The following is an 18,036-nucleotide window of genomic DNA, read 5'->3' on the forward strand; positions in this document are numbered from 1 at the left end:
TCTGATTCCTCATTACTGATTCTGTTTTTTATTTTTTTCAAATTTAAAATCCCTTCCAAGCACAGGATATGTGTACCCAAAGTAGTAAGTGTTTAACCAGGTTTAACCAGACATATTCTGAAACCTTCGTAGTGGTCGTAACAGTGCTGCAGTGCCACAAACTGATGCTTGGTAACACTACATGAAATACTCGTAAAATATATTAAAAATATTTTTGAAAATGTTTTCCTGAATAGGGGTGTGGTGGCGCAGTGGGTTGGACCACAGTCCTATTCTTGGGTGGGTCTGGGGTTTGAGTCCTGCTTGGGGTGCCTTGTGATGGACTGGCGTCCCGTCCTGGGTGTGTCCCCTCCCCCTCCGGCCTTACGCCCTGTGTTGCTGGGTAGGCTCTGGTTCCCCGTGACCCCGTATGGGACAAGCGGTTCTGAAAGTGTGTGTGTGTTTTCCTGAATATTGTAGAAACTACACAATTCATAGGGAATCTTTAATTTAAAAACCCAAACGTTTTATTACTTAATCAGGAACCAGGAGTTTCTAAACATCTATGACTGAGGTGGCACCTATTATTATTATTATTATTATTATTGTTGTTGTTGTTGTTGTTGTTGTACTGCCTGTTATGGTTCTTGTCCAGATACCTTTTAAAACTCTACCCAGAACTTTTTTGATCTGGAATAAACCATAAATCTGTATTTTGGATAAGACACCAAAATGTGGTACAGCCACTTCCTGTGTTACTTTATGTTTACTTGTCCTGTAGTAACCAAATGTCACTGATCTATTTAACTTGGCTAAACATAAACATCAGTGCTTAAAAATATGAGAGGCTTTGCAGACGCAGGTTTGCTTGGATTAACTTTTCCTTACAGTAATGGAGACTGAAAAGCAAACTTCTTTGAATTATATTTGTAATAGGAAAGAGGTGCATTGGAAAGTGTCTAATTAGACTCATGTTGAAAACCCACTTGGCTTCCCAGGTAGGGCAGAGTACCGAAGCCGTTTCCCAATGTCTTATTCTACACTTGACTTTGGACTGCATAACCGGGGAGGGAGAACAAGCAAACGCTGCACACGTTGACCCGGATTCGAACCTACCGCTGCACCACCGTGCCACCCAGAAATGAGACCGATCATGAAGTTGCAGTCTAAACTTCCGCCGCTAGATGGCACTGTTTACAAACGTTAGAAACTATAATCACTGGAAACTCCCTTCTAAAACTGCGTAAAAAATTTCCAGGAATTCAGTTGCGAGCAAATTGATTGATATCAGGCCAGGGGATCAATCACGTGACAAAAAATGTAACGTCTGACATATAACATGGGTGCGTATTATAAATAATCATACAAACAGTCAACTGCAGTGTTTGCACACAGTTGTTCTATGTTTCGTATATCGCAGGGATACCGTAAACAGCAGGTTTACATGTCATATAACCCTGCTGACTGTACGGTGTACAGTTCTTAGTATCAGTTTTACGGCTGGGCTCAAAACAAACGTCGATTTGGAAAAGTTCCGTTGAGTATGTAACTGGACGACAGCCAGTTTAAGATCGACATATACAGAAGTATTCCCCAGGGCAAGTCGTGTCAATTAAGTGGTTTATATAACAAACTATTCGTCTTAAGGCTCATTCTTTTGACGCCGCAGTAACCGCTCCAGTTTTACATCCGGGGAACAGCTGTGAGTTTGTTCGGAATGACACCGCGCGCCTGGAGTTCCGCTCCAAAAGCAGCGCTATACTGTAGTGTGAAAGTTGCGACCACCGACTGCTATAACGCGGCAGGAGGAACGAGGGCTGCTGCCGCGCGCAGGAAGCCCCCCGCGCCCGGAGGACGCGCTCGCGCTCGCCTCGCGGACGAGTGACTGCACGCTGCCGAGCGCAAGTTCAAACATAGAGTGGCGGTAATTACAGAGCGCGAGCCGTTTTGCAACCGAATGCGAGTCGCTGCCAGAATCACACACCTGCGGAACACCGCGTGCCTGGAAGCGCCGCGAGCCCAGTGTCTGTTGCATTTCCAATGTACGATCACGCGCTGGCACGCAGGCACATACACACGTTGCGAAGCTTCCATCGTCTCCCACCAGAGATACCCGCGCAAGAGTGATCAAGGTCTCTGTCTCACACACACAGCTTTTGAAACCGTGCCCCCTTACGCTCTGAAGCCTTAAGCGTCCCGTCCTGGGTGTGTCCCCTCCCCCTCCAGCGCTGTGTTGCCAGGTTAGGCTCCAGCTCACCAGGACAACCCTGTTTGGGACAAGCAATTTCAGACATTGTGTGTGTGTGTGTGTGTGTGTGTGTGTGTGTGTGTGTGTAAATACACGTTACAGTGCGTTGCTACATGTTTTTTGCTGAGACGCCTCACTGTACTCCCACAGTGGTCACAGCAAGCTGGATCCTAACCCAGCAACACAGGGCGTGGGGCTGGAGGGGGAGGGAACACACCCAGGGCGGGACGCCAGTCCATTGCAAGGCATCCCAAGTGGGCCTCGAACCCCAGGCCCACCAGAGAGCGGGACCCGGCCAAACCCGCTGCACCACCATGCCACCATGGGCCCCCATACACATACAGCCACCCCAAAACTACCCACACACAGTAACTTATATACTACCGAATGGGTACAAGTAATTAAAATGAGGATAGAAAGTTATCACAAACAGTAACAATTAGACACATGATGACTTATATGGATGCACCTGAAATGTAGTAGAAGAAGCTTTTCTTAGGCTACACACGTTAACCCCTCCATGGAGCATCAGATTTTGGGTGAATCTAGAGAACTTACAACACCCCCCCCAGCAACCTAAACATTTTTTCCCATCCTTTCTTATGGGAAAAATACAGTATTCTCGCTATACATAGGAAGGTACACTTTTTTACATATATTACCTTTATAGAGCAGAGAGCACAGGTACAGGGAAGTCGGAGGGACACAGCAGCACACAAAACAACATCCTGAGAGAAGAAGAATACTGTATGTTGACAGACATGGAATCCCAGTGGCAGTAAATGAAAAATCACATTTTGACAAGTAAGAATAAATAAAAATAAAACAAGGAAATAAGAAAGGAAAAAAAATATAGCACAGACAGCACTATTATTATTATTACACAGACACACACACATTGGCTGAAGCCACTTGTCCCGAATGGGGTCGCGGCAAACCGAAGCCTAACCTGGCAACACAGGGCACAAGGCTGGAGGGGGAGGGTACTCACCCAGGACAGGACGCCAGTCCATCGCAAGGCACCCCAAGTGGGACTCGAACCCCAGACCCACCAGAGAGCGGGACCCAGCCAAACCTGCTGCACCACCGCACCCCCTGTATTATTATTATTATTATTACTAGTGCATTATTCGTAGTATTATTGTTACTAATAACAATTTACTGCTAATAAGAATTATTCCTAATAATGATCTCAATAATAATTTTTCTAATAATATTTTTCTGGTTCCTCAAGAGGCCTTCACTGTACTCTTCATGCTGTTATTGTTGCTATAAAGAGTAAAACGAAGGCCCCTTGAGGAACTGGTAGAGAGCAGCTACATCCTTAGGCAGCAGGACAGGAAAAAACGCAGCTGTGGTGAAATTGAGAGTAAAAAAAGCGTCACAAACGAATCGATGCAAATTCCCGCTGGAGTTTTCACAGCGCCCCTGCGAGCGAGTTGCCTCGCCTGCGCGGGGCCTTTTCATGTGCGCCGCTCATAGCGCAGATCGGCACCACGGGCACACACTTCAAGTCACCGCTGTCAGTTACTCGCACGGAGAATGCCAGGCTACTCATCCTTTCAGTATTTGTCTTTGCCCCCCCCCCCCACCCCTTCTTTCACAAAGGCTTTCTTGTTTGCGGGGAAGGAAGGAGACGGACACCGTGCGCCACACACCCCCCACCCGCCGCCGCCGCCGCCCTCCAATCGCGTTCTCTCCCGAGCTCACAGTTTTGCAGTAATTAGACAATCATTGCCACATGTGGGTCTGTGCCTTTCAACTGCTACAGCCCAGCCTCCACGCTGCCTCCCTTCTCCCTCCGCTTCCTCCGCTCCCTCCTCATGCACCCCCCCTCCTTTCTTTGCCCCCATGTTTCTCCCCCAGCCGCTGCCATCAATTTTGAAACCGCTAGTTTAAAAAAAATCTGTCTTAATCAGAACAGCCTGGCATATTTTGGCGCTGCACCGAGCTTGCGGCGAGCGAGAGAGGGCCGAGGGTGGGGGGCGCAAGGAGCGAGAGAGGGGGCAGAAAACGTGTGCCGCGCTGGGGGTGGGGGGGAGTCATGCAGGAAAGGAAGGAATGGAAGAGGGATGGAGGGAGCGATGAAGAGAAGAAGAATAAGAGAAGGAAGCAGAAAACGAGAGTGCGAGGGAGCAGCGGAGTGATGTTATTTGACAGAGCTGGGTTCAGGCAGGGTTCACGGTGACATCATGGCTCATTTTGGGGAAAGTTTATATGGGAGAGCTGTTCACCTTTCATTGGACACATATGTTGGGAAATATGCTGTGCGCACAATTTTAAAAACATGCCGGCACACGTGCTGATTGCTCCGCGGACTGCCCTCAGCCTCGGAGCCTCCCTCCCCCCACCATTGCGACACACACACACACATGCACACACGCACACACGCACGCACAAAGACACGTTTTCATACTCTTCTCACCCAGCCAAACAGCACTCACAGAATATACACACTAAAGGTCTTTCTCTCATCGCGGTTCGTTTTCCTGTGTGTTGTTTTTTTCATGCCTACCAGAGTACGAAAGTGTAAATTGCACCAGGCTGCGCCGTAACGGAATGAATAGGCTCCTTCATTGCTCAGGATGTATGTTTAATTTTATAATCCGAAACTGCCAACAGCTAAAAAGACTCCCTCAGTGTTTTTGCCATTATTTACTCCCTCCTTTTAAACTTTTTTCTCTGCCCTTCCTTATTTTCCCTTTTTTTTGGTGTTTCCATCATCTCCCAGTGTGCATGTAGGCCTCCATTGTCTGCGTGTGTGTGTGTGTGTTTGTGTCCCGTTATTAACGACAGCATCTGTATCCGGGTTTAGTAGGTGTACATATATTTCTGTTCAGACCTATGTGTCCCCGCACTTTTACATAAGAGTGTGTGGTGGGATGGTTACAAGTGCATCTCTGTAAATGTGCTTATATGCAGGTGCGTGGGGCGTCGTGTGTATGTTGAAAGACAAAAAAACGAACCCATGTTTTTCACATCGGCATCCTTCCCCTGACCGAACGACAACATACATTTTACTCGCACCAGCTTTTACCCTCAGTTGTACGTTGCTTTGGATGTAACCGTCTCTTGAACGATAACGTATGAAAACGTGCGTTTTCTGACTGTGAGGCTGTGACCTGTGAACAATATCAATATTGTTATTGAATATTTCATCAGGTTTAATATACATCCACAGACTGATTTTTCTCCTTTTTTATCCCCTTTCTGCATCTTGTAAATGGTAGGACACAAATGATTAATATGTTATAGATAAAGGTGTAAAATACATTTTGTTACCTTTTTCTCCATTTTTTATGCAGTATTGGTGCATTATTCATTTTTCTACATTTAAATATCTGCTTTTAATATGGAATAATGTCTATGTTCATAGTTTTCTTTTCGGTGCTCAGGGCTGAACCCTTAGTGTAATGGGTATAGGTGCCCTGTAAATGAAAAATTTAAATGACGAATTAAAGGACGGTCGTGTTTTTTCTGCGTGTGTGTGTGTGTGTGTGTGTGTGTGTGTGTGTGTGTGTGTGCGTGCGCGCGCCCATGCATGTGTTTGTGCTTGCCTGGCCTGCGTCTTCTCTTTGTGCCTCTCAGAGCAGTACAGAACCTCACATGACATCAATCTGAACGCAGGGAAACAGTGATCTCATTACAGACATCTTGCTCCTGATTAAAACCTGCTCCAGCCATAGGCCCCCCCCCCACCCTAACCCCACCCCTTCGCCTCTCGCTCTCTGCCCCTCCTTGCTGCCCAAGGCCAACGCCACTCTGCTTCTTCACACAGAGACTATGAAATGGGCCCATTTATTTCGGAGTGGGACAAACCCGCCGCTTCTTTTCTTCCACATCCATGATTTTGTGGGCATCTTTTCTTTTTGTTACTCCTCAGCACTCCACCTTCCCCACCTGAATTTAGCATTTGTCCCCGTGTTGCCGGTCTCGCGCTCTTTGTCCACCTCGAACTTTTATGTCAGAAGCATGGTGTCAGTAGCGGAACAAACAACAATGTCAAGCGTGTTTGCAACTGTTTGGAATAGCGAAATATTTAGCGCTTGGAGAAACTGAAATTCAAAAAAGATGTTCTGATGGATCTTTAATGTGGTAAAGTTACAGAGGCCGGGGCATGGCGGAACAGCGCAGCACAGGAAAGTGTGTGGTTTTCCATGCAAGATGGAAAAGGACATCAGTGTTGCAGTGCTACTGGTATTACAATATCCAAGATAAGAATAAGAAAACTGTATTATTGCACATCTTGCAGAATTTCCCTTATGCAGGCCTGTAATTTAATATTGCTAATGTAACAACACAAGGGTTTAATGAGCAAAAGTTACATATCTGAAAATATTTTTACTTTTTCCTGCTTGGTCTTTGTATTCTCATTACAACAAAATCTATTTAGCAAACAAAAAAAAAACAAACAAAACAGCAAAACATTTATCTAAAACGGCTACATCTTTTAAAAATCTTGTTCATTAGAAATGTTCTACTTGATTTTCGCAAATGTTGTGCGTTCCATATAAGATTTTAATAATAAGGACCAATCCAAGGTATCAATAAGCCTGTTATTTGTTTCAATGATTGCTGATCTACGTGACATTTTGGTGCCGTATATTAAGGACGCGAACAGCCCAAAGTATCATCAGTGCTACAAGGACAATAAATCTGATCTGGAGACCAGAGTTCGACACTTTCATACTGACTAGTGCTCTGATGACATAACCCCGGAGGACAAAAGTATTCCTGAGCTGTACGGTGGCTTTTTGTTACGGAGCTCAGAGTTGTAACCGCTGATGGAAAGGCGCACGGATACTGTACTGTAGGATTCTTATCTATCTCTATTATCCCTCAGTCTGCAGCCTCCCAGACACTAAGATCATAAATCTCTCCCCAGAAGCACACTTCGCTGACACGGAAACACAAACACAGCTAACCTCTGACCTGCCCGCTGCTACTGACAGTCAGACAGACGCAGCGAAACACATCCACCTTTGCAAGCTCGCATGCATGCGCTCAAGGTGAAGTGTGTGCGCAGGCGCAACCTTGCAGAGCCACGTAGTTGTTCTGTCCCTCCATTTGGACCCGGATCCTGCTGTGTCTGCACCCCCCCCCCGTGGCTGTCCCATGACTTCGGGAGCAGCACAATTTTCAGTGCTTACAATTGGCCACCAGCAGGCAGCACCTCACATGTTGACATGACTGTGGAAAACAATTAATTTAAATATCAGCCGGAAGTTACTTAATATATTTAAAAATGATAATGCAGCACAAAAGTCTCATTTTGTTGCCAAACGGATTGTACTCCCTCACTTTAATTTATTTTTCAGTTATTCTAGTGTGGGGGCACAGTGGCGCAGCGGGTTTGACTGGGTCCGACTCTCTGGTATGTCTGGGGTTCAAATCCCGCTTGGGGTGCCTTGTGACGGACTGGCGTCCCATCCTGGCTGTGTCCCCTCCCTTTCCAGCCTTATGCCCCTGTGCTGCCGGGTTAGGCTCTGGCTCACTGCGGGACAAGCGGTGTGTGTGTGGGTTATTTCGGTGCACTGCAGTCACAGACGTCCCTAGCGGAGAGTGGGAGAATGACAAAAGAGTGTGATGAGAGACTCTCCAGGAAGGAACTTGTCACAGAAAGGTTGCTCCAAAGTTCCAGATGGTTCCAATGCTGTTGTAGCATTCACCAAAACTACTTAACACAAATTGCTTCAGAAAAGCACGCAACAAGAAGGGTGGAAGTGTTCAGTTATTATGTCGCAGCAGTAGATTCGGATGACTGTATCTGCTAGGATAATTTGCTACATCAAAAAAAAAAAAAAGAAAAAAAAAACTGCAAATCACTACTAACGTTCAGTTCGCCAGCAATAAAAACGGATAAAATCGGAGGGTTCTTCGGAGCAGAGCCGAAGCTCAGTCTGTTAGGATACATTCACTCTTGACCAAATAAACCATACACCAGTAGGAAGCAGTCTCCTAACTGGATGCAACAATAACATACTTTTTCTGCTTTTTACCAGATAGGCTTAGGAAGAAATGAGGGTTGGATTTACGACTCGTTCAGCAGAGGTTTCTGGAGTGATATTCACCCATCATGACTTTGTAACAGACAGTATCCTGCTCATACCAAGCTCTCAAGGCAAGAATGAACCACGGTGTTGGGTACTTTCTGTGAAGACGGAGGAGGAATAATGGAACCAGATTGGTGCCCTCGAGCTGGCTGATACGCAGTATGATTTCTGAAAAAATTTTGCAGGCCGTGAGATTTTTGTGTCACACTGTCAAATAGTGATTATAAAACAAACTGTCACTGAATGGAATGAACATAGAAAGTTATTTTGGAGTTTTCAGTTTTGGGGGATGAACCTTAGAATCTCGGGGAATGCCCACAGTCTGGTAAAGTTGGTATCGGAATGAGTCTCACGTATATTGCTTGGTGGGTGCCATCCGCTTAGTAAAAAAGAAAGCAGTTTCGGGATACTGTTAATTTTGAAACACCAACAGCTATATTGATGGGTTGTCCTTCGTTCTGTTGCTTGTGTGTGTGTGTAGGTGTAGCTTTGTCTAGGACTGTGGGAATGTAATGCTGCTGTTGTGTTTACTATAGGAAACCTGTAAACATTAAAACCCCTTCCTAAACATGTTAAGAGAGGTCCACTCATTTAATTGACAGTTTTCTCAAAAGCAACATGCAGTGGTAAGGTTACAATCATTTACCCATTTATACAGTTGGGGAATTTCACTGGAGCTATTGTAGAGTAGATACCTTGCTCAAGGGTACTACAGCCAGAGGTGTGGATTGAACGTACGATCTTTGGCTCCAAAGGAATTTGCCCTAACCACTACACTACCAGCTACCCCAGTCCCTAACTAGAACGCTGGTCCTTCTTGCTCATCTGTTCTTAGTATGCCGCAATAGTTTATAAGTTGTCATTGTCAGTCGTTCACCTGTCATACAGTCTACGCCTAGTGATAAACAGGTATTATATTCTTATTTTGTACATTTTTTCTCTAAAGCTACTGACAGTGATTTGTACATAAAAGGGTATATTTTTCTTTTTGCTGTAACAATTTAGGGTGAGCACATTGCTCAAGGCTGCCAAGGAAGGGGGATTCAAACGTGGGACCTCTGAGAGAATGGGAGCAGTTCTGATCACTCCACTCCCCGCTGACCCTTGCGTTACCTTGCCATGGATTCAAGATACACAGGACATGATGTTACACCCCATGCGTATATTACAACGGCTCTACACAAGGACCCAGTCCAACCAACATCACCATGCATATTATATTATGGTGTATTTTTTTGGCACTGGTACAGCTTTTTCAAGACCATGTCTCTATATTATACTTTTTGTACTAAATCATTCCAATAGAGAGTGTGTTATTAATCATAATTTCTCCTTTTCGCTTTATTATCTTAATTTTTTGTATTCCACCTATGCTTTACGTTCCATTCTTTGTTCTTCTTTACTGCTGGCATGATTTCAAGAATAAAGAATTGAAGAAAGAATGTTGACTGATAGTTACACAGTAATTATAAAATACACACGTGGCCTTGTTCTGACCTTAGCCATTTCTGCCCGTTGCGTGTGCCATTGGTCAGGATCAACTGTCAGAAGGAGGGCAGGTAAGGTGTGGCTGAACGTTGAGGTTTGGGGTCTCCAGTTGGCGAAGCTACTTCAGAGCTTCGGATTCATAAACAGTGACAAAGCCCACACCCAAAACCACGAAATGCTAAACACACAGAAGTACACAAGTATGTGTTTGCTCAGATCAAAAACACATGGGCATATAAAAATGGGGCACACACTGAAACACACCCTGCGTTTTGTTTTTGCCATCTTTGCGGGGACTTTCCACCGGCTGCCACTGAATTTACAAGGTGTGGACACTGACCAGAAAAATAATTGAATTTTAATTAAAGGACCCACTTGTTTACTTATTTTTTTGAGGAACAAAAAAAAAAAAAAAAGAAAAAAAACTTTGCATCATCTCTGTTGCACGTGCAAACACAAATCTGCAGAAATAAACACAGGAAATAGAAACAAAGAACTTGAACAAAGATGGTAAAAGTGAAATGTAGAAATACATTCTATGTGGCCCAAACCTTCCCCGAAAAGCTCACAAAAACACATTTAACTGTGTGCGTGTTTTTTTTTTTTACCTCTTACTGTAAACTCAAGCAGAAGTTAAAGGAATGCAGTATGAAATTAGTGTGTCACTACATTCCAGTGGGCAAATAATATAGCATAAAGCAACATGCTCTGATTCCAAGACGCCGAAATGCACACTGTACCGAAAAGCAATTGAATGTGACCTAGTTTTCACCCGGATGCTAATACAGAAATGATTTTGCAACGACATTTATTTTTTATTACATCAAAAGTATGATAGCTGGCTTTCAAAACCCAACTTGTAACCTTATGCACCAAAGCAAGCGCTTTATTATACTCACGTCCAGCAAATAATGAGAGGACTGGGACTGAGGCAAAGCTGTATATCCCTCAGCCGCCAGAAATTTTTGCGTTTTATTGGCATTTTACACATGCTTGTCTTTAAAAATGCGTAACCCTCCACACCTGTGGAGTTTATGACCCTGGCTTGTGACACACACACAGGCGACAAAGTGGGGAAAAAAAACGACACGCTTCTTGTCGCTCGGCAGCACCTTGTGCTTTTCGAGATGTTTGAGGATCCTCGTGACCCTGCGAGCATCGCGCTAGGGATCGAGAGTCGCTCCGCATCTCACGTAGCATTTTAAAGGCCTTAGGTGGTCGCTGCTGAAATGGGTTCGCTCAAATCTGGCTCGTTATTCTTGGTATTGTGACGCAGACCAGGTCAAGCTGATCTGTTTCTTATTTGTTGGTGTGAAGGGCCCTCCTGAGTCCTGGAAGGCAGAGTTCAGCAACAATGCGAGTACTTTGTGCGCTTAGTAAAAGCCACAGTTTGAAATGGATTTCCCCGAAAGTGGCTCGCTTGTCGTACGTGTGTGTGTGTGTGTGTGTGTGTGTGTGTGTTTCGCTGCCTCGGTCTGGATTGGGGAGCTGCAACACATGATGCACACACACACATGCACACACACACTTCTGGATACACAGCTGTAGCAGGGTGACGGTGACTTTGTTTGAAGAAGAAACCGGGCAACACAGGCAAGAGGTAAAGAAATCATAAGCTCACACCGAGGGCCATTAAAAGAGAATGAAAGAAAAAGAGAGATAGAAAGGGGGGTTGAGCGGAGGGGGCAGAGAGAGGGGGGAGAATTAAAAACAGAAACTTTAGCTTTCTGAGCCCTTTCTCCCCCCCCCCCCCCCCCTTTCCCTCCAGGCATCTGTGGCTTGTGAAAAAATGTGCTGTATATTTGAAGTGTTGGGTCATGTGACCCAGGCTGGGTTTATGAATCAAAGTGCATAATGATTTCTTAGTGAGGGAAACTGAGAAAGAGACAGAGAGAAAGCGAGAGAGAGAGAGAGAGAGAGAGAGAGAGAAAGGGGAGTGTGTGGAAAAAGAGAGATACAGAGAGAGACTGAGAAAGACAGAAGCGGAATGCTACAGCCTCCTCGGTGCTGGTGCTGCTGCTGCTGCTGAAGGGACTCGCTCCCTCCCTCCTTGAGTCCTTCCCTCCCTTTCTCCTCCTGCTCCTCCGCTCCGCTCCGTCCGCCGTCCAGCGCGTGCAGCCTCGGCTCTCCATTCATCTGCCCGCCACATCCTCCACACTCCACGTCGCCGGGTGAGTTTCTGTCCCACGCAACTTACTACTTGGTCCTGCACCCGCGCTTTTCTTCTTTCGTCCTCTCTTCCTTTTGTTGTATTTAACACTCCGTGCCAATTATTTAGGAAACGAAATTAATTAAACTGAGAATGGAGAGTGAGTGAGAGCCCCTGAAAACCTGGGCGGGGGGGGGGGGGGGCAGTCTGCTATGAAAAGAAAGTGTAGAGAAAAAAGAGAAAGAAATCAGCAGCTTTTATTAATTGAAGGCAGAGATTTTGAGCGTCGGGCGGTGAGGAAAAACAGAATGAAAGTCGATCAGTTTCCATAACTAAGCAGTAGCGCTGCGTGAGAGCGAAAGAGTGAGTTTCAGTCTGTGTGTGTGTGTGTGTGTGTGTGCCCACATGTGGTGTGAACGCGTGACAGTGTGTGTGTGTGAGAGATCCCGACTGGACGACTAGACGTCTCATCAGTTAGCTGATGCAGTGTGTGTGTGTCTCTGGCTGAGCGACTGTCTGTGTTTCACTGGAATCCCTGCGTGTGTGTGTGTGTGAGAGTGAGCCAAACTTGAACTGTGGAAATAAATTTCATATACGCTTTTTTTTTTTTATAGCTGTTGCACCTATACATTAACCAGAAGTAAAAATGCTCTGGGGGGGGGGGGGGGGGGCTGCTTTTTGAGTCCGAAATCTCAGAGGCCTTTTTCACTGATTCATTTGATTTGTCCATCCGTAAAACCAGTTGGTTCACCGTGGTTTCTGTTTCTGTGCAAAGGTTATATAAACTCATGTTTGGCTACAGAAATGTATGTTAAACAGGTTTCTCTTGTTGCCGAGGTGTATAATAAACCGGTATGAGGTACAGTTCGAGCCACGCTGTCGGAATATCAGCGCGTGATCAGCGTTCTGGCTCACCTGCGTGCCCTTACTCATGTTCTTTATTCTCTCTGTTATATTCTGCCATTTCGTGAAGCGAACCAACTGCACTTTTCACCTGGATGCGGAGAAATGAATGAGCGCTGCGATTTCCTGAGCCGCTCTTGGCTCCTCTCTGCGCTCTCGCCTCATCATGGTGAATGAGAAAAGACCGGGCCAAATTTACTGTGTCCGAACAAAGTTTACGTGCGTTTCCCTCCTTGACGACACGCTCAGTGGCAGTACCTGAAAAGCATCATTCCTCTTTTGCAGCAGGGCTTTTGCACTTGGAAAAAAAAACAAAAAAAAACAAAAGGAGAGTGTCCTTTACGGAATAAGTACCAATGAAACATTAAGATTATGTCCAAAAGTATTTGGGAATATCAAAAACGGACCAAAACTGGCGAGTGAATGGCAGTGACCGGCAAGGACGCCACTCTGATGGATGTTTGTGAGATAAATATCTGAATGTAATATACAATCGGTTCATTGTGATCCCAGTTTGGTCGCAAGCGGAGTACTTTTCCGCACTTTCCCGTCTCGTAACGGCGCACGTGTTTTTGCAGCACGCGTTTTTTGGATGGCACAGGCCTGGCTCCCGGTGCGAGTGCTGAAAGGCTAACAGCCCACGCCGCTGCACCTCCTTCTGCCTGCGTGTTCCGAATCGACTTGTTCACGTGCGCTGGAAGTTCTGCCAGCAGCTGTAGCTTGGGTATGGGGCGGTGGAACGGTTCCGCAAACAGCTCAAAAGAGCACGGTCTGCTTCGTGGGGCGGAACGCAAAACCGGGCCGACGGAAGGTTCCCTAAGCCTCGGTTAAAAAAAAACATTTTAGTCCACTCACTTAACATTTTACCTAAAACAGTGAGCAAGACGGTAGAACGCAGTACATTTAACCTGCTGTTCAGCAGCTCCGTGAGAAGCTTGCATCTTGCATCCAGGTTTTGGTTTAGGTCACCACCTCCCATCAACACCTCCGAGAACTGGACTCCTCCTGCCCGGTCCGTCTGCCCCTCGCACGCCAAGGTATGTGCGGGATGCCAGGCGCTCGATGATCCGGTGTACCCGGCCCGATAGCCGGGCCACGTGCTCTCAGAGAAGTCAGAAGGTACAGAAGCTGCAAGTAGTTACTTTCACAGGATAGGACCGTTCTTCCTGATTGTACTCATTCATATCGCTCCTGGGCATGCTGAGGAGCTCAGGTGTAAAACCATGGTAAATAGCTGGGGTAGCCAAGCGGAGGGTTGCCGACCACTGAGTTCGGTTACTGTCATCTTGCTAGTGACTCTCCTGAGCTTGTGTTTTAGTGTCACGTGAAGGGAGGTAGCCTTCTCAGGGTGTACTGGGGCACCACCTGTCGTATGGGATGTACTGGGGTAGGGCACTGCTGGTGTAGCAGTTAGAGCTGCTGTGTTCGGACCCACTGGTCGAAGGTTCGAATCCCACCTTCAGCTGTAGTAGCCTTGGGCGAGGTGCTAACCCTAAATTGCTCCAGTGAAATTACCCAGCTGTAGGAATGGCTGAATAATTATAAGCAGCTGAACATTATAACTTGCTTTGCAGAGACGTGTCAGATCGACGTTCAGATGCCCTCGCCGGGGTCCGACTGGGTGTATTTAACTGAAGCCGGGGCGATCTACGAATTTCCCCTGCAACATTGTTTCATCCTTGCGTTCATGTTCATGAATCCAGGTTTCATTGCGGGGCGTAATTTGCTGCCCTGCTGACAAGTGCTCTTTAGGGAACTTTTGTGGGCCCCAGCTTACGAGGATCGCCAGGGTGGGGCTGGGCATGTGTGGTTTGAGGCAGAGGTGCGGAGGTGGGGGCTTCCCCTGCCACACTCTGTAATTAAGCAGGAAACTATCAGGACACTGTTTCCTGTGTGTATTTCTGCAGGTGTTGCTGGATATATGTGTAAGCCTCTGTGTCTGCGACTCTTTCTGTCTGACCCGAGGCTAAAGCCACTAATGCAGATGTTCTGGAAACCTATTACTCCTTTTTCCTAACCAAGCTTCGAAAGGGAATAGGACTCTTTTGGTGCCGAATCATCCCCCCCCCTCCAAAAGGGAATGCCCCCATCATTTATCATATATGTAAAATGTTGTTTGTCTCCACTTCTGCTCACTAACACACTGGCTTTGTCAAATTCTTTTTTATTTCATAGATGTTTATTTACTGCCTGCTAGATGCAGGCTGCAGCGATGGGGTTCTTCTGCGTGGCCCTGCTTTCTTTTTATCTTTTACGAAAACACGGCAAAGATGAAAGGATTCTATTTCTCTCTTCATTAATTTTTCAGCAGGATTTTTTTTTTTTATTAGGGCGACACCGACACAGTAGGTAGGGCTTGTTTCCCACAACACCTGGGCTCTGCATTCCGATGCAAATTTCAATCTGGCTCCGTCTGTGCGCAGTTTGCACGTTCTCGCAGTTTTTGCTGAAAGACATATGTTTCAGGTAATTTGCCCAAGTGTGTGAATGAGTGTGTGTGTCATTGCTTGCACCCTATCCAGGATGCACCCTGCCTCACTCCTTACACCTCCAGGATAGACTCTGGACTGCTGTCACCCTGCAGAAGACAAGTTCTTGATGAAAATGTGAAAGAAAAAGATATACACACGTAATTATATATAAATGCATGCGCACACACACGTGTGTGTATATATATGTATGTATACACCTATGTACACATATATACGCTTTAAAGGGTACAAAATTGAACATAGCATCTTTGCACCAACTGTACAGAGATGGTATACCTAGAGCTATGAAAATTGCACAAGGTCCACTGCACATTTGATATGTTTTAATGATCTATGACTTGTAGTTTTGTGAAAAAAAAAAAAAAAGGTTCACAAGTAGTTAAATCACATGCAATTTGCCCGAAATTTTGTAACAGCTATTCTCTTTTAAAACTGCATTAGATTCAGTTTTACTTTCGCCGTTGTTGGAATTTTCAAGGTTGTGGTTTCTCGTTAAACCTACATTTGATCTTTGTCTTAGCCTGCAAACTGTCAGTATCCTCGAGCTTTCAGCAGTACATCCCATCCAATTTTGTCTGTCGACTAATGACTGCCTTGACCCCATAATTCTCAGTGAGTCTTTGTGAAAAATTAGCTAAAGGCGAAATAAAGCCGAGGAGAAGAGAATAAGAGAGAAGCGGTGGGAGAACAAGTTTTAAGGTGATGCCATTGAGCTTAGAGGAAAAGTTGACTGGTGCATGTTTCAATTAGGGTCGGCCTCTGACCCCTGATTGTGGCCTTGAGTCATTTGCGTTGACCCGTCCAGCCCCTGCTGTGCCCAGTGTAACCCTATATCGGGCTCAGCATTTCAGCTTACCTGTACTTATAATCACAAGTTTAAACACTCCTCATACTACTACTGCTACTGTTACCGATGATAATAATAATAATAATAATAATAATAATAATAATAAGGAGAAGAAGACTAAATCCCCAAACATTTACAGTGATGGTCTTGTAAATTTTAATTTTTTTTTTTCTTCTGTTCCACAGATTGAACAGTCATTTACACACACCTGAAGCTGGCCAATTATCATGTCAATCACTCAGCCAAAGACAGAGTTCATGGGAGACAGTCAAGAATTAAATAAATAATAACAATTATGATACCTTGTGATGGACTGGTGTCCCATGGAGGGTCCCCCCCCCCCCCAAGCCTTGCACTGGGACTCTGCTCAGGACAAGCAGTTGTTGAAGCTGCATGGATGGAATAACAATGATAATGACTGTTTTTGTCGTCATTGTTGTTGTTATTATTATGGGATTTTGAAAGAAATTTAACAGCTCATGAAAATTCCAGTTTTTGAATGGAAAACTCATGAACGATTTTGGTAGTTCAATGTGCACGGTGCATAACAGAACTTTTGTTTACTGTCATCTGGGCCAGCAGATTCTGTGAAGACTTAAACATGCCACAGAAAGGTGTGTCTGTATGAGTGTGGAATAGATAGAGATATGACAAAATAATTGTACCTTTCACACAATACGTACGTAGCATAAATAAGCGAGTGTAGTGAAGGTACCTTGCTAAGCAGACGCGGAAGTATTTCCGAGTCGTCTTTCTTCCCAAAATAACTAAGGCTGGGGGCATGAACTTGGTACACAGCAGCCACCGGTGCCACAACAGTATGGTTTCTGAAGTCCAAGCCCGTAATTTTCTAAGGGATAGTTTGACTTTAATTTTGATCCATTTCAATGTGTCATTTCCCGCATTTAATGTGGTTGCATGAAAACCATTAAATCAAAACACTTATGAACTGTCATCCTTTGCCAGCAACACTGGCCTTTCATTCGCAGGGGATGATCGATAAAATTTCCTCGTGCCTTCACGTTACATGTCTGAGTGAACAATTGTTGGTTGCAAAAAAAAAAAACCGGATCTTATTTCACAGGGTGTGAGTAATTCAGGTGTCCTCAGAATTGTGGCAGTTGACAAATTATATCAAAATAGGGTTTATTTAAAAAATTTTTTGCCTTTTTACATTTGTTCAACGTATTGTGCATTTGAAGGAATCTGCCAAGCAGAGGGTTGTTAAAGTAGACTGCTCCCCTGAAAAGCAGACTGAACAGGGGTAGACAAGCCCTGTGATGGAAAACATGGGTATAGAACGCAAGTTGCCAAATTCTCCTGCCCCTGAGTCAATTATGGAAGCTTGCAGCCTCATTAAAATGTGAAGAGTGATTTTAAGGCAGAAAATCTCCACTTTTTTTCCCCAACCTACGTTGAGACATGCCCCTCCATACTTAGTGAATCTGGATGAAAGTTGGTCTTGGAAATATTTGATATTAATTAATTGGTCTCCAGATCATTATAATTGTCCTTGTTATATTGCTGCGTGTTTCGTCATGGAGAAAACATGCCCTGGTAAATACAAACAACAGAATTCATATTTCGACATGCAGACGAAAGGAATGCTATTTAGCAGGTTAAATACGTTCAGTTAATAATTTATCCCGTATTCGTGCCAGCGGGCTGTTATTACTGGTCGGCCTCTGTAGTTATACTATCACCAAAGAGTGCTTTGTTTTAAGTATTTTGAACAGCTAATCTTCATAATTGTTGTTCTGGAAAGACGCCACCGAATGGGAAAAGAGGGTTCTCAATGCAGCAGTTTGGTGTATTTTGCCCAGTTTACCAGGCTAAGCAACAGCAAAAGGGTGAAGTTGTTGCTTCTGTGCCAAGCA

At 45.1% G+C, this 18,036-nt stretch overlaps 1 protein-coding gene across 2 annotated transcripts in view; it reads left to right on the plus strand.

The window, feature by feature from the left end:
• Window positions 1-11,735: 11,735 nt before the first annotated feature.
• The window catches only part of rarga (retinoic acid receptor gamma a), a 51,127-nt gene continuing 44,826 nt past the window's right edge, over window positions 11,736-18,036 (plus strand). Inside the window, exon 1 of one of the 2 annotated variants that reach the window (XM_018760466.2) lies at window positions 11,736-11,939. The gene's annotated coding sequence lies outside the window, so the exon portion shown is untranslated. Of the gene's footprint in view, window positions 11,940-13,837; window positions 13,858-18,036 lie in introns of those variants that run through there. The other variant, XM_029246473.1, reaches the window with a different exon arrangement.

Source organism: Scleropages formosus, chromosome 19 (assembly GCF_900964775.1).
Source record: "Scleropages formosus chromosome 19, fSclFor1.1, whole genome shotgun sequence".
Lineage (NCBI taxonomy): Eukaryota > Metazoa > Chordata > Actinopteri > Osteoglossiformes > Osteoglossidae > Scleropages > Scleropages formosus.